Source organism: Perna viridis, chromosome 15 (assembly GCF_037379345.1).
Source record: "Perna viridis isolate PV_CMFRI_1.1 ecotype Kerala chromosome 15, ASM3737934v1, whole genome shotgun sequence".
Taxonomy (NCBI): Eukaryota; Metazoa; Mollusca; class Bivalvia; order Mytilida; family Mytilidae; genus Perna; species Perna viridis.
Window position 1 is genome coordinate 17709233 of NC_142459.1, and position 14431 is coordinate 17723663.

A 14431-nucleotide genomic window follows, 5' to 3' on the forward strand; every position below is an offset into this window, starting at 1 on the left:
CTCCTTATTACGATGGTTAATATTGTATCAATTAATGTCAATGGTCTTAGAGATTTGCATAAATTTGAACTGTTTAGTACATATTGTGAAGAGAATAAGTTTGATATTATTGCTATTCAAGAAACTTTTTGGGACGAGTCCGTTCAAAATAATTTAAGTAAATTATGGAATGGCAAAATATATGCCGAATGTACCGAAACCCATAGGCAAGGTGTTGGATTTTTAATTTCAAATAGATTAAAAGATAATGTTTCTTATGTAAAAAGTTTTGACGGCAGGTATCTACATATTAAGTTAAAAGTTGACGATAGAGAATTGGATATAATAACTTGTTATGCTCCAAATGTCGTGAAAGAAAAGGTTGCCTTTTTTGAGAAAATATCAAAAAATATCCCCATGTCAGAAAATACCATTTTACTCGGAGATTTTAACAATTCATTATCTAAACTCGACCGCCCAGAAAGGTCAGTTCATATAGAAGATAATGCTTTTAAATGTTTAGTACAATTATGCGAGACCCGTGATATTTATGATATTTGGAGAGCTAGAAACCATTCAGTCCGTTGTTACTCGTGGCGCAGAGTTATTAGTGATAAATTATGCCAAAGCCGTATAGATTTCATTTTTATTTCTAGAGTTTTGTCACAATTTGTCAAAAATGTTTATTACAAACACAATACGTTTAGCGACCACTCCGCCGTCGTGATGCGTGTCGACTTTGTAGATGTAGAGCGTGGCCCCGGCCTCTGGATTTTCAACAACATGTTATTAGAAGACGTTATGTTCACTGAAAAAATTCGTACTTTAATCGAAAATGAAAAGAAATGTCACTTATATAATAGTGAACCGCTGGTGTGGTATGATAATTTAAAATTCAAAATTAAGCAAATTTCAAAGCTTTTTGCTACGAATAAAAGAAAGGCTGAAAAGTCAGAATATTTTAAACTACAGCGTGAATATGAAAAAATGTCCATCCAAGCCGCAAGTAATATAAATTTTAATGTTACTAAGTTTGAAGAAACCAAAATGAAACTTAAAGAGTATGAACATGATATATGTAAAGGTGCCATTCTCAGGTCCAAAGCCCATTGGGCGATCGAAAGCGATCGGAACTCTAAGTATTTTCTTGAATTAGAAAAGTTTAGGCAAAACAATAACTGTATAAAAGAACTCAAAACTCCCGACGGTAACTTACTCACAAACACCGACGACATTTTGAACGAAATCCACAGATTTTATAAAAACTTGTACTCTTGTACTGAAATTAATAAGGATAAGGCAGCGGAGATACTTGACTATATTTCCGAAAAAATTACAGAAGAAAACATGCGAATATTGGAATCTGAGGTAACTCTAGACGAGATTCGTTCGGCCCTTTTCGGGATGGCTAAAAATAAGTCACCTGGTCCCTGCGGTTTAACAGTTGAGTTCTTTTGCAAATTTTTCGATTTATTCGGTGAAATTTTTATGAAGATTTTCAAAGTTATAGAAAATGAACAAATTCTTTCTAGATCTATGCGCCATGGTGTGATAAATCTTGTTTACAAAAATAAAGGAGATAAAAATAATCTTAAAAACTTTCGTCCAATTTCATTACTTTGCGTCGATTACAAAATTCTGGCAAGAGTTATGTCGAATCGCCTAAAAATCGTTCTGCCTAGTATCATCTCCGAAACGCAGACATGTTGTGTAACCGGTCGCGATATCGCGGATACAACGTCCAGCATACGAGACATTATAGAAGTCATTGAGAACGACAACTTAGAAGCGTATTTGATTAAGGTTGATCAAGAAAAAGCATTCGATCGAGTCGATCACGAATATCTCTATCTTGCTTTGGAAAAATTCGGATTCGGGCCAAATTTTATTCGTTGGATAAAAATTTTTTATAATGACGTAAGCGGCAGTATTAAATGCAACGGATTCCAAACTAAATACGTAAAAATTAGAAACTCAATTAAGCAGGGTTGTCCCGTTTCTGCTCTCCTGTACGTCTTGGCCGCTGAACCTCTCGGACAGGCTATAATTAAAAACAAAAATATTGTAGGTGTTAAAATTCACAATTCAGAGAAAGAGGGTAAAGTTTTTCAACATGCCGATGATACTAATATATTTACTTCCGACAAAGAGTCTATAGGTGAAGTGTTTGAGGTCCTTGACTTATACTGTCAGGCTTCAGGTGCTAAAATTAATAAAGATAAATCAGAAATTATGTGTCTCGGAGCCGGAAAATTATCGGATCAAGAATTGTATAATCTAAAACTTAAACGAAGTGAAAATGTTACAAAAGTTTTAGGTATTTACGTTGGTAAAGATAAAGTTTCTTGTGAATATCTTAATTGGAGAGACAAAATTCAAACAATTAAGTCCATTCTCTCCCTTTGGAACAAGCGTCAGCTAACCCTCCACGGTCGCGCAACTGTCGTCTCTACTTTGATCATGTCGCGTTTATATTATACGCTAACAGTTTGTCCCCTGCCTGAAATTATTAAAGTTGAACTCCGGTCAGCAGTTTTAAATTTTTTATGGAAAGGGAAACCACCTTTAATTAAATACCAGTCAATTGTAGGTGCAAAGGCTAATGGTGGCTTAAACATACCAGATATTTACTTAAAAATGCAAGCATTTAGATTAAAATTTCTTAAAAAATATTTAGACCCTAATTGCACTGCTCTTTGGAAGAGTGCATTTAGCTATTTCATTACAAATATCAATAATCTTGATGTTGCCGAAAATATTGTCCATTTGGTTTTAAATAACAGCCAGCTTAAGCAACTTCCGGTATTTTATCAAGAAATGATGGAATCATTCTACAGAATCAAACATAAAATCAGCTTCAAAATAGAACCTCACCAGATTTATAATATCCCAATTTTTTGTAATCCAGAGATTAAGTATAACAATAAAATGCTCCTCTTTCAAAATTTCATAGATGCAGGCTTGTTTCTAGTAAAGCACATATCCTATGAAGTGGTACCAGGTTTTCTAAATCCGAATGCAATAATCGAAATAATCCAATCGCATAATCCAGATGAGAATGCCGAACACATAGCGTTATCCTTACAAAAGATTCTCGTTTCGATTCCTTTAGAATGGCACAAACACGTAAAAACTGTAAATAATCCCCAAGGTGACAAAACCCCGATACTCAAAATTATCGACGAAAATGACAAAGAAATTTTCTTCAATACATGTACAACTAAGAATTTCTATTCAGTCATTTTATCTTTATCGTGGGAACAGCCTACGGCCGAGAAGAAGTGGGCGGAGTTTTATCCTGAACTAGAATTTACACGCTTATACTCGCTTGTCAATCAAGAAACGTTAACGCCTGATTGCCGATGTTTGTACTATCGCATGATACATCGCTCTATATTTACCCTTGAAAAATTAAATAAAATAGGTACTGTAGATAATGAGATATGTAAGTGCTGTAATCAATCAACAGAAGACTTGTCTCATCTGTGGGTCACTTGTTCATTTCAGAAACCACTTCACAACTATTTAAAGGATTTATTATTTGACATGTTTAGGAATTGTTCTGCAGATATTGTGAACTCTATAGACTACGAACAACTTATCCTACTAGGTTATTTGAATACTTCAAAGCTTATAAATACATACTTTTTGAACTACATGATTTGTGTAGCTAGACTTGTCATTTATAAATCACGTAATCTGAAAGTGTTTGAAAACAAAAATATCGAAACAGTCCGTTTTTTCAAATATACAATTCAGAGATACATTGAATATGCTTTTGCTTTATATAGAGTGAAAAACAAAATGAACCAGTTTTATAAATATTTTCTTAATAGAAATCCACTCTTACGACTAGAAATGGATTCACTTGTGTTTCATTTTTGATTTTTAACATATGAGTGAAAGGAAAATGTTCTTGCCTAATTATTGTGATTAGTTGTAGACATTGTTTATATAAATACAACTTGATACATGTACAACTGTGTTTGTATGCAGAAAGCATTGTTATCTATTTTTATTTCTTCATTTCTTCTAACATGTATTGGCTAACTTTGGTTAAATACAAAATTAAGTGTATCAAAAAGACATGAACTTATGTTCACGTTCATATATATCGTCATGCTTAAATATATACATATACATATATTCGTTGAACTTGTAAAACCGGGTATTGTCCGGTTAAACACAACCTTGTAAATATTAATGAATAAAATATTTTTACAATGAAAAAAAAAAAAGAGCGCTCGCTTAGCATGCGAGAGGTACCGGGATCGATGCCCGGGTTCTCCAGTTTCATTTTTGTTCAGATTAAACGAACACATTTCTTTCCACTTTTGTCTCTAAAAATATTCAATGATTTTGTTTTACTATCATTCTACAAAGCTAAGCAAAATCAAAGAAAGCAGGCCTTTTTCAACATTCTTTCATCGGAACTTCATATCCCATACGCTTTTTGTTATATATTGCACTGTCGACAACATGGTCATTATGTAAACTTTAAAACATATCGATAACTTAAAAGAAACCATTTATTCAGCCGTTACAACGGCAGGGCTTTGGGATAAGATTGGAATAGTACAAAAAACAAGAAAAAACAAATCCTCCCCGGCGGGGAATCGAACCCCGGTCTCCCGCGTGACAGGCGGGGATACTGACCACTATACTACCGAGGACTTGAAATGCCTTCTCAATTTTAGTAATATAAACCTGCACAGTATGCATGGCGTTGTAGTCATATAATTGTTCATCTTGTTAAGTATATGGCCATGTCACTATAGGAAAACGCAGCTCTTTTCCAAACCGTATTGACATATTGGACAGAAAAAAAATCATCCACAGATCAGCGCAAAACTTATCAGTTTTATTAGGAACTATATTCGACCATGTGTAGAATAATGTGTTGTCATGTAGAATAACATGTCAATCAATGCATCAAATTGACAGATCCCGTGATAGCTCAGTTGGTGGAGCGGAGGACTGTAGTGGAATGTTTCAATAAGGCATCCTTAGGTCGGTGGTTCGAATCCGCCTCGCGGGATATTTTTTGTTGATTTTTCCCCATAACCGTCGCAGTTATAAATCTGTACATATCGACTATTTCTTTGAATGGTCATACATAGCAATGCAACATGTAATCCTTTTATATCTTGTGTACAGATGTCTAGAAATCAATATTCCATCAGAAACCGGTCAGGTTCTTCAGTTTATAGTAATTAAAATGCTTACACCGTAAACCTTAAAGAATAATTAATGGGCATGTTGAATAGCCGTAGGACGTACATAAGTGTTAATTTCCACCTATGTCTGGTAGAGGGGAACTAGCTCACATGGTAGAGCGCTCGCTTAGCATGCGAGAGGTACCGGGATCGATGCCCGGGTTCTCCAGTTTCATTTTTGTTCAGATTAAACGAACACATTTCTTTCCACTTTTGTCTCTAAAAATATTCAATGATTTTGTTTTACTATCATTCTACAAAGCTAAGCAAAATCAAAGAAAGCAGGCCTTTTTCAACATTCTTTCATCGGAACTTCATATCCCATACGCTTTTTGTTATATATTGCACTGTCGACAACATGGTCATTATGTAAACTTTAAAACATATCGATAACTTAAAAGAAACCATTTATTCAGCCGTTACAACGGCAGGGCTTTGGGATAAGATTGGAATAGTACAAAAAACAAGAAAAAACAAATCCTCCCCGGCGGGGAATCGAACCCCGGTCTCCCGCGTGACAGGCGGGGATACTGACCACTATACTACCGAGGACTTGAAATGCCTTCTCAATTTTAGTAATATAAACCTGCACAGTATGCATGGCGTTGTAGTCATATAATTGTTCATCTTGTTAAGTATATGGCCATGTCACTATAGGAAAACGCAGCTCTTTTCCAAACCGTATTGACATATTGGACAGAAAAAAAATCATCCACAGATCAGCGCAAAACTTATCAGTTTTATTAGGAACTATATTCGACCATGTGTAGAATAATGTGTTGTCATGTAGAATAACATGTCAATCAATGCATCAAATTGACAGATCCTGTGATAGCTCAGTTGGTAGAGCGGAGGACTGTAGTGGAATGTTTCAATAAGGCATCCTTAGGTCGGTGGTTCGAATCCGCCTCGCGGGATATTTTTTGTTGATTTTTCCCCATAACCGTCGCAGTTATAAATCTGTACATATCGACTATTTCTTTGAATGGTCATACATAGCAATGCAACATGTAATCCTTTTATATCTTGTGTACAGATGTCTAGAAATCAATATTCCATCAGAAACCGGTCAGGTTCTTCAGTTTATAGTAATTAAAATGCTTACACCGTAAACCTTAAAGAATAATTAATGGGCATGTTGAATAGCCGTAGGACGTACATAAGTGTTAATTTCCACCTATGTCTGGTAGAGGGGAACTAGCTCACATGGTAGAGCGCTCGCTTAGCATGCGAGAGGTACCGGGATCGATGCCCGGGTTCTCCAGTTTCATTTTTGTTCAGATTAAACGAACACATTTCTTTCCACTTTTGTCTCTAAAAATATTCAATGATTTTGTTTTACTATCATTCTACAAAGCTAAGCAAAATCAAAGAAAGCAGGCCTTTTTCAACATTCTTTCATCGGAACTTCATATCCCATACGCTTTTTGTTATATATTGCACTGTCGACAACATGGTCATTATGTAAACTTTAAAACATATCGATAACTTAAAAGAAACCATTTATTCAGCCGTTACAACGGCAGGGCTTTGGGATAAGATTGGAATAGTACAAAAAACAAGAAAAAACAAATCCTCCCCGGCGGGGAATCGAACCCCGGTCTCCCGCGTGACAGGCGGGGATACTGACCACTATACTACCGAGGACTTGAAATGCCTTCTCAATTTTAGTAATATAAACCTGCACAGTATGCATGGCGTTGTAGTCATATAATTGTTCATCTTGTTAAGTATATGGCCATGTCACTATAGGAAAACGCAGCTCTTTTCCAAACCGTATTGACATATTGGACAGAAAAAAAATCATCCACAGATCAGCGCAAAACTTATCAGTTTTATTAGGAACTATATTCGACCATGTGTAGAATAATGTGTTGTCATGTAGAATAACATGTCAATCAATGCATCAAATTGACAGATCCCGTGATAGCTCAGTTGGTAGAGCGGAGGACTGTAGTGGAATGTTTCAATAAGGCATCCTTAGGTCGGTGGTTCGAATCCGCCTCGCGGGATATTTTTTGTTGATTTTTCCCCATAACCGTCGCAGTTATAAATCTGTACATATCGACTATTTCTTTGAATGGTCATACATAGCAATGCAACATGTAATCCTTTTATATCTTGTGTACAGATGTCTAGAAATCAATATTCCATCAGAAACCGGTCAGGTTCTTCAGTTTATAGTAATTAAAATGCTTACACCGTAAACCTTAAAGAATAATTAATGGGCATGTTGAATAGCCGTAGGACGTACATAAGTGTTAATTTCCACCTATGTCTGGTAGAGGGGAACTAGCTCACATGGTAGAGCGCTCGCTTAGCATGCGAGAGGTACCGGGATCGATGCCCGGGTTCTCCAGTTTCATTTTTGTTCAGATTAAACGAACACATTTCTTTCCACTTTTGTCTCTAAAAATATTCAATGATTTTGTTTTACTATCATTCTACAAAGCTAAGCAAAATCAAAGAAAGCAGGCCTTTTTCAACATTCTTTCATCGGAACTTCATATCCCATACGCTTTTTGTTATATATTGCACTGTCGACAACATGGTCATTATGTAAACTTTAAAACATATCGATAACTTAAAAGAAACCATTTATTCAGCCGTTACAACGGCAGGGCTTTGGGATAAGATTGGAATAGTACAAAAAACAAGAAAAAACAAATCCTCCCCGGCGGGGAATCGAACCCCGGTCTCCCGCGTGACAGGCGGGGATACTGACCACTATACTACCGAGGACTTGAAATGCCTTCTCAATTTTAGTAATATAAACCTGCACAGTATGCATGGCGTTGTAGTCATATAATTGTTCATCTTGTTAAGTATATGGCCATGTCACTATAGGAAAACGCAGCTCTTTTCCAAACCGTATTGACATATTGGACAGAAAAAAAATCATCCACAGATCAGCGCAAAACTTATCAGTTTTATTAGGAACTATATTCGACCATGTGTAGAATAATGTGTTGTCATGTAGAATAACATGTCAATCAATGCATCAAATTGACAGATCCCGTGATAGCTCAGTTGGTAGAGCGGAGGACTGTGGAGGGTCGGTTTTTGGATGCATCATCTGTAGGATGTAAACATTGTGTCGTCCGAGAATTTTTCTTTGTTTGGTGAGTTCTTCGCCGTATTTTTGTGTGTAAATATTTCCTGAACATTGTTAGATGATATTTCCTTTAAAGTGATAATAGTTTCCATATAAATATTCGTTTTATATCCCCTTTTCCTGCTTTTTCGTAGCAGGAAAAAGGGGGAGGAAAGGTGCGCTCGATTCGTTTCTTGAGATCCATCTAAGAACTAATGGCGAACTTTGAAAGAAGTGGACCAGAAAGGTCCAATAGAAAGTCTTTTAATGTTGAAAATGAATTTTCAAAGGAGAAAACTGTTTTAATTTCATGTGTACTTGAAGGTTCTGGGAAAGTTGAACCTGATTCAGTAATTGATGAAATTGAATTGAAATGTGGTAGAGGAAGTGTTATAGCATGTGTGCCAAAGACCGGCAGTGGATATGAAGTTGTATTTAGAGAGAGGCAGATGATGGAACCAATTCTTGGTGATTTATCAGTCAGTGGTAAAACATTTAAAGTGACTGAATTAGAATCCAGCTTCAGATATGTTTCAATACTCAACTTGAGTATGTATGTAACTGATGCTGAAATCATTGAAAGATTTTCAAAAATTGGAGTTGAAGTGGTGTCACCAATTAAAAAACATAAGATGAAGTCGAAAAACTATATTTATGATGGAACAAGAGTATTTAAGGCAAAACTTCCACCTAATATGAAATCCATCCCCTACTCGATGAAGTTCTCAGTGAATGAAAAAGAAACTGCATACTGTCGTGTGATCCACAATCATCAAGTTAGAGTGTGTCATGGGTGTTTTAGCCCGGACCACATATATAAAGATTGTCCTGATTTCAAGTGTTTTGAGTGTGGCGAGCAAGGTCATATTAGTAGGAAATGCTTGAAAAATAAGTGTTCTTTCTGCTTTTACAAGAAGGAGAACTGTAAGTGTGAAACCTTGAGGAAGACAGGCGTGGGTAATTCATGTACAGAATTCCAAACTGATTCCTACTCGGGCATTTTTAAGGATCATGACATTCAACATTCAAGTGACAGAATGTTTCATACAGAAAATGATGATTCAAGTGATGTTTCTGAAGATGACGAATGGGCACAGAACACCAGAAGACGTGAAAATGTTGTCAGTAGTGTTCATTCCCGTTGTCGTGATGATGTCAGTCATGTTGACACTAATGGCGATGCTACCCATACAACTGTGGAGGCGGTTGTTGAGCCGATAGCGAATGGTGATAATGGTGTTGCTAGCCATATCACAGATGATGTTCCGAATGGTGTTGCTAGCCAGTGTATTGATGAATGTGACGGTGCTAGTCACGATGGAGCGAATCATGAAGTGGATGGTGATGACGTTTCTGAGGTGTTAGATGATGTTTGTGACATGATTCATGGTGTTGAAGATATTGTAAGTGGTGAAGATAAAGAAAAAGTAGAATCAGAAATCGATCATGACAATCTTACTAATAATGTAGATGTTAGCCATGTTAATTTGGTTGAATTTAATGATGTCTCTGGTGTATCTGAGAATAATGTTAAAGATATTGATCATATATCTAATATAGAAAATACTGTCTCCTCTCAGGATAAAATCAAAAGCCAGGGAGAAGTCAGCCATAGTACTTGTGATACTTTGGATGATTTTGAAATGGACACTCATTCATTGACAAGTGATTGTCAGTTGGCGAGTGGTGATGAGTTTACTGTTGTGGGTAAGAAAAAATCCTACTTGGGTATCAAAAGGCGAAATAAATTTCAGATTAAGCCTAATTTAAAGGCAGCTAGATTGTCAAATGTTAAAAATAAGTTAATGAAGTAACAATGGAGTGGAATGTGTCATTAGTTATGAACTTTTGTTTTGTGATGGCTACTTTTAACTTCATTAGCCTTAATTGTAATGGTTTGTGTGACAAAAATAAAAGGGATTGTATTTTTGCATTATGTATTGAAAGAAAATATGACATTGTTTGTTTACAGGAAACATTTTGGACTGATAAATTGTATGAGGATATTCAAATTGATAAAACTGTATGGGATGGTGAGATTTTTGCCAGTAATAGCATTTGTAATAGGAAAGGGGTTGCCATTCTTGTAAGTAAAAGGTTGAAAAATGTTTTTAAAGTTTGTGAGAGTGTATGTGGAAGATTAGTTCATATACAAGGTAAAATTCTTGACAAAAGTTTGGACATAATTAAATTGTATGCTCCAAATAATGTTAGTGAAAAGTGTAATTTTTTCAATGATTGTAAAAGTAAAATATATGGAGATGAATTTATTATAATAGCAGGTGATTATAATACCACTCTTTCCCCTTTAGACAAAAGTGGGAAAACTGTTTTTTATGCTGACAGATCTTTAAAATGTCTGACTGAATTGATAAATGAAAATGGTTTATCTGATGTATGGAGAGATAGAAATGTAGGTGTTAAAATGTTTTCAAGAAAACAAGTTGTACAAAGTTTTTTAACTCAAAGTAGAATTGATTATTTTTTAGTTTCTTGTAATTTAAAACCATTTATAAAGAATGTTTTTTACAATGATACATCTTTCAGTGATCATTCTATTGTTAGTATGAAATTAGATTTTTCTGAAGTTGAAAAAGGACCTGGTGTTTGGATTTTTAACAAGTCCTTATTGAGTGATGATTTTTTTGTTGAAAAAATTAGAAATATCTTACTTGATGAAATTGGTTCAGATTTTTATTTTTCACATCCATTAATTTGGTGGGATAATTTGAAATATAAAATCAAGAAAACAAGTCAACTCTATGGTAAAGAAAAACAGAGAGAGTTATATAGAGATTATTATAGAATACAGAATAAGTTACAAGAATTGTCAATAAAGGCTGCTTGTGGTAATGATATAGATCATGTCAAATATTTAGAGTTGAAAGAGGAACTTGAAGGTTTAGAAAAACATAGATGTAATGGTGCTGTTATAAGATCCAAATGTCAATATTCATTAGAAAGTGATAAAAATACAACCTATTTTTTGAATTTAGAGAAACATAGACAGAATAGAAATATGATAAATGGTTTAAAAAATTGTGATGGTAATGTTGTCAGTGAAACTGCTGAAATTTTAGATGTTATTTATAGTTTTTATAAAAGGCTATTTTCTTGTGTACAAACTGATTATGAAGCAATTGATAAAATGTTAGATTGTATTAATGTCAATGTTGACGTTTGTGATGTTGAAAAATGTGATGAGGAAATTAATATTGAAGAAATAAAAACCTCTATAAAAGGTATGAAACAAGGAAAAACACCTGGTCCTGATGGACTCACGGTGGAGTTTTATTTATATTTTTTTAATGAGTTGAAAGATGTTTTGAAATATATTTATGATACAGTTGAAGAGAATAAAGTTTTATCTAGGTCTATGAGGTATGGAATGATTAACCTAATTTATAAAAATAGAGGTGACAAAACTGACTTGAAAAATTTTAGACCTATCAGTTTATTGAATGTAGATTATAAAATATTAGCAAGAGTCATGGCAAATAGGTTTAAATTTGTACTTCCAAAGATTATTTCACCAACTCAGAGTTGTTGTATAATAGGTAAAGACATCTCTGATACTACTGTTACTGTAAGAGACATAATTGACTTGGTTGAAATGGATAATCTAGAATGTTATTTGTTAAAGTTAGATCAGGAAAAGGCTTTTGACAGGGTTGGGCATGAATATCTTTTTTCGGTTTTACAAAAATTTGGTTTTGGGGAGAGATTTATATCTTGGATAAAAATTTTTTATACAGATATTTTTAGTACTGTCAAGTGCAATAGTTTCCTATCCAAATATTTTCCATTGGCAAACTCTGTTAAACAAGGTTGCCCAATATCTGCTTTATTGTATGTTTTAGTTGCTGAACCTTTAAGTATAATGATCAAAAGGAATGATAGGATTCAAGGTATTAACATTCCTGTTGTGAATATTGAAGAAAAAATATTTTCACATGCTGATGACACTACATTGATATTGTCTGACAAAAATTCAGTAACTGAATCATTTAATGTTTTACAATTGTATGAACAAGCATCTGGGGCAAAATTAAATAAAGATAAATCTGAAATTTTGGCATTGGGTACTGGAAAAATATCAAAAAATGATTTAGATGCTTGGAAAATTAAAGAGTGTGATGGGGTTTTACAGCTTTTAGGCATATGGATTGGCAAGGATAAAAAGTTATGTGATAGTCTGAATTGGGAATGCAAAGTGCAGTCTATTTCAAAAATACTGAATCTTTGGAAAATGAGACAATTGTCAATACATGGTAGAGTAACTGTGATAAATACTCTTTTAATGAGCAAACTTTGGTATACTCTGATGGTAGTTAATATACCAGAAAAATACTATTTAGATATAAAGAAATTGTGCATCGGGTTTTTGTGGAATGATAAACCATCTTTGGTTGCTTATGATGTTGTTATTAATAGAATACTAGATGGAGGTTTGAACTTTCCAGAAATTTTACATAAGATGTATGCTTTTAGACTTAAATTTTTAAGTCGTTTGTTAGATGTAGAGTATTGTGCTGTTTGGAAGCATCTTTGTACTTATTTCTTTTCCAAAGTACAAGATATGAAACTTGGTATTGAGATTTTGTTCTGTCAATTTAAGCAGAGACAGTTGGGGAGTTTACCTGATTTTTATAAATGTATGCTGTTTGCTTGGGGAAAGATACGTGATTATATTGAAATTGATATCAATTTGAATAATGTATTTGACCTGCCTCTGTTCAATAATCCTTTGATTACTAATAATGGTAATATGCTGTATATCAAGACTTTTATAGAAGCAGGCATTATTAAAGTGAAAGATTTAGCATTTGAATGTAAAAAGGGATTCATGAGAGATGAGTTTGTTCAAGATATTGTTTCTGAAAAGTTTCCACAGGTATCTGCTGCTAAGATTATTAAGGTAGTACAATGTATAAAACAATGTATTCCTGATGAATGTAAAATGTTAGTAGAAAATAATGAAAATGTTCGTAGAAATCTCAGTTTGAATATAGAATGTAATGTTAATAATAGAAAGTACTCTTTTCCTAGTACAACAAAGTTTTTTTATTCTATGTTGTTGAAATCATTATCAAAAGAACCAAATGCTGTCAAATATTGGTGTGAGATGTGTTCTGATTTTGATACTCAAAAAGTCCAAACAATTTTGAACTTTCCATTTTTACCAAGTGATTGGATTGAGTTATCATTTAAAATATTTCATAGAGTTTTATTTACTAAGGAGAGGTTATTGAGATGTCGCATTACTGATGATTCATTGTGTCCAGTTTGTGATGATATGCATGAGGACTTAGAACATCTTATAATTTCGTGTAGATGTTTGACTCGATTCAATGATTTTTTTAAAGACTTTTTACATAATATATTGTGTAATAGTTCAGCTAGCTTTATCAATATGTTAGACTTTAATTTTCTATGTTATTTCGGTCTACTCAAGAAAGATAAAAAAGTAAACTTTTATTTTGTTAATACTGCTTTATCTGTTAGAAGGTTTTGTGTTGTAAAGAGAAGAAATTTAGTCATGAAAGATGAGAAAGTTTTGCACATTATTTCTTATTTTAAATCTGTTCTTCAAAAGCATGTTAATTATGCTTACATGTATTATATACAGAAAAAGAACTTTTCTTTGTTTCAAAAATATTACTTGAATGACAATCCTATTCTGCGCATCTCTGATGATAATGTTGTGATAGACTTTTAAATATACTTATTCATATATATACTGTCAATGTAATTTAAGGACAATTTGTGATCTGTGATATGTGAATTATTGGGAGACTAGCTCAATAATTCTTTTATATGATGTTTTACTGTGAATAAAATTTTATCAAGATAAAAAAAAGAGCGGAGGACTGTAGTGGAATGTTTCAATAAGGCATCCTTAGGTCGGTGGTTCGAATCCGCCTCGCGGGATATTTTTTGTTGATTTTTCCCCATAACCGTCGCAGTTATAAATCTGTACATATCGACTATTTCTTTGAATGGTCATACATAGCAATGCAACATGTAATCCTTTTATATCTTGTGTACAGATGTCTAGAAATCAATATTCCATCAGAAACCGGTCAGGTTCTTCAGTTTATAGTAATTAAAATGCTTACACCGTAAACCTTAAAGAATAATT

General features: G+C 33.8%; 10 non-coding genes across 10 annotated transcripts; 6 read left to right on the plus strand and 4 right to left on the minus strand.

Annotated features, from left to right (window-relative positions):
• Positions 1-4580: 4580 nt before the first annotated feature.
• Trnad-guc (transfer RNA aspartic acid (anticodon GUC)) lies at positions 4581-4652 on the minus strand. Its single transcript has one exon. It is a non-coding gene; the product is annotated as a tRNA-Asp (tRNA).
• Positions 4653-4925: 273 nt separating this feature from the next.
• Positions 4926-5017, plus strand: Trnay-gua (transfer RNA tyrosine (anticodon GUA)). Its single transcript is given in 2 exon segments — positions 4926-4962; positions 4982-5017. It is a non-coding gene; the product is annotated as a tRNA-Tyr (tRNA).
• A 274-nt stretch (positions 5018-5291) lies between these two features.
• On the plus strand, positions 5292-5364 carry Trnaa-agc (transfer RNA alanine (anticodon AGC)). The gene has a single exon. It is a non-coding gene; the product is annotated as a tRNA-Ala (tRNA).
• Positions 5365-5675: 311 nt separating this feature from the next.
• Trnad-guc (transfer RNA aspartic acid (anticodon GUC)) lies at positions 5676-5747 on the minus strand. The gene has a single exon. It is a non-coding gene; the product is annotated as a tRNA-Asp (tRNA).
• Positions 5748-6020: 273 nt separating this feature from the next.
• On the plus strand, positions 6021-6112 carry Trnay-gua (transfer RNA tyrosine (anticodon GUA)). The gene is given in 2 exon segments: positions 6021-6057; positions 6077-6112. It is a non-coding gene; the product is annotated as a tRNA-Tyr (tRNA).
• Positions 6113-6386: 274 nt separating this feature from the next.
• Trnaa-agc (transfer RNA alanine (anticodon AGC)) lies at positions 6387-6459 on the plus strand. The gene has a single exon. It is a non-coding gene; the product is annotated as a tRNA-Ala (tRNA).
• A 311-nt stretch (positions 6460-6770) lies between these two features.
• Positions 6771-6842, minus strand: Trnad-guc (transfer RNA aspartic acid (anticodon GUC)). The gene has a single exon. It is a non-coding gene; the product is annotated as a tRNA-Asp (tRNA).
• Positions 6843-7115: 273 nt separating this feature from the next.
• Positions 7116-7207, plus strand: Trnay-gua (transfer RNA tyrosine (anticodon GUA)). The gene is given in 2 exon segments: positions 7116-7152; positions 7172-7207. It is a non-coding gene; the product is annotated as a tRNA-Tyr (tRNA).
• A 274-nt stretch (positions 7208-7481) lies between these two features.
• Positions 7482-7554, plus strand: Trnaa-agc (transfer RNA alanine (anticodon AGC)). The gene has a single exon. It is a non-coding gene; the product is annotated as a tRNA-Ala (tRNA).
• Positions 7555-7865: 311 nt separating this feature from the next.
• Trnad-guc (transfer RNA aspartic acid (anticodon GUC)) lies at positions 7866-7937 on the minus strand. Its single transcript has one exon. It is a non-coding gene; the product is annotated as a tRNA-Asp (tRNA).
• Positions 7938-14431: the final 6494 nt, after the last annotated feature.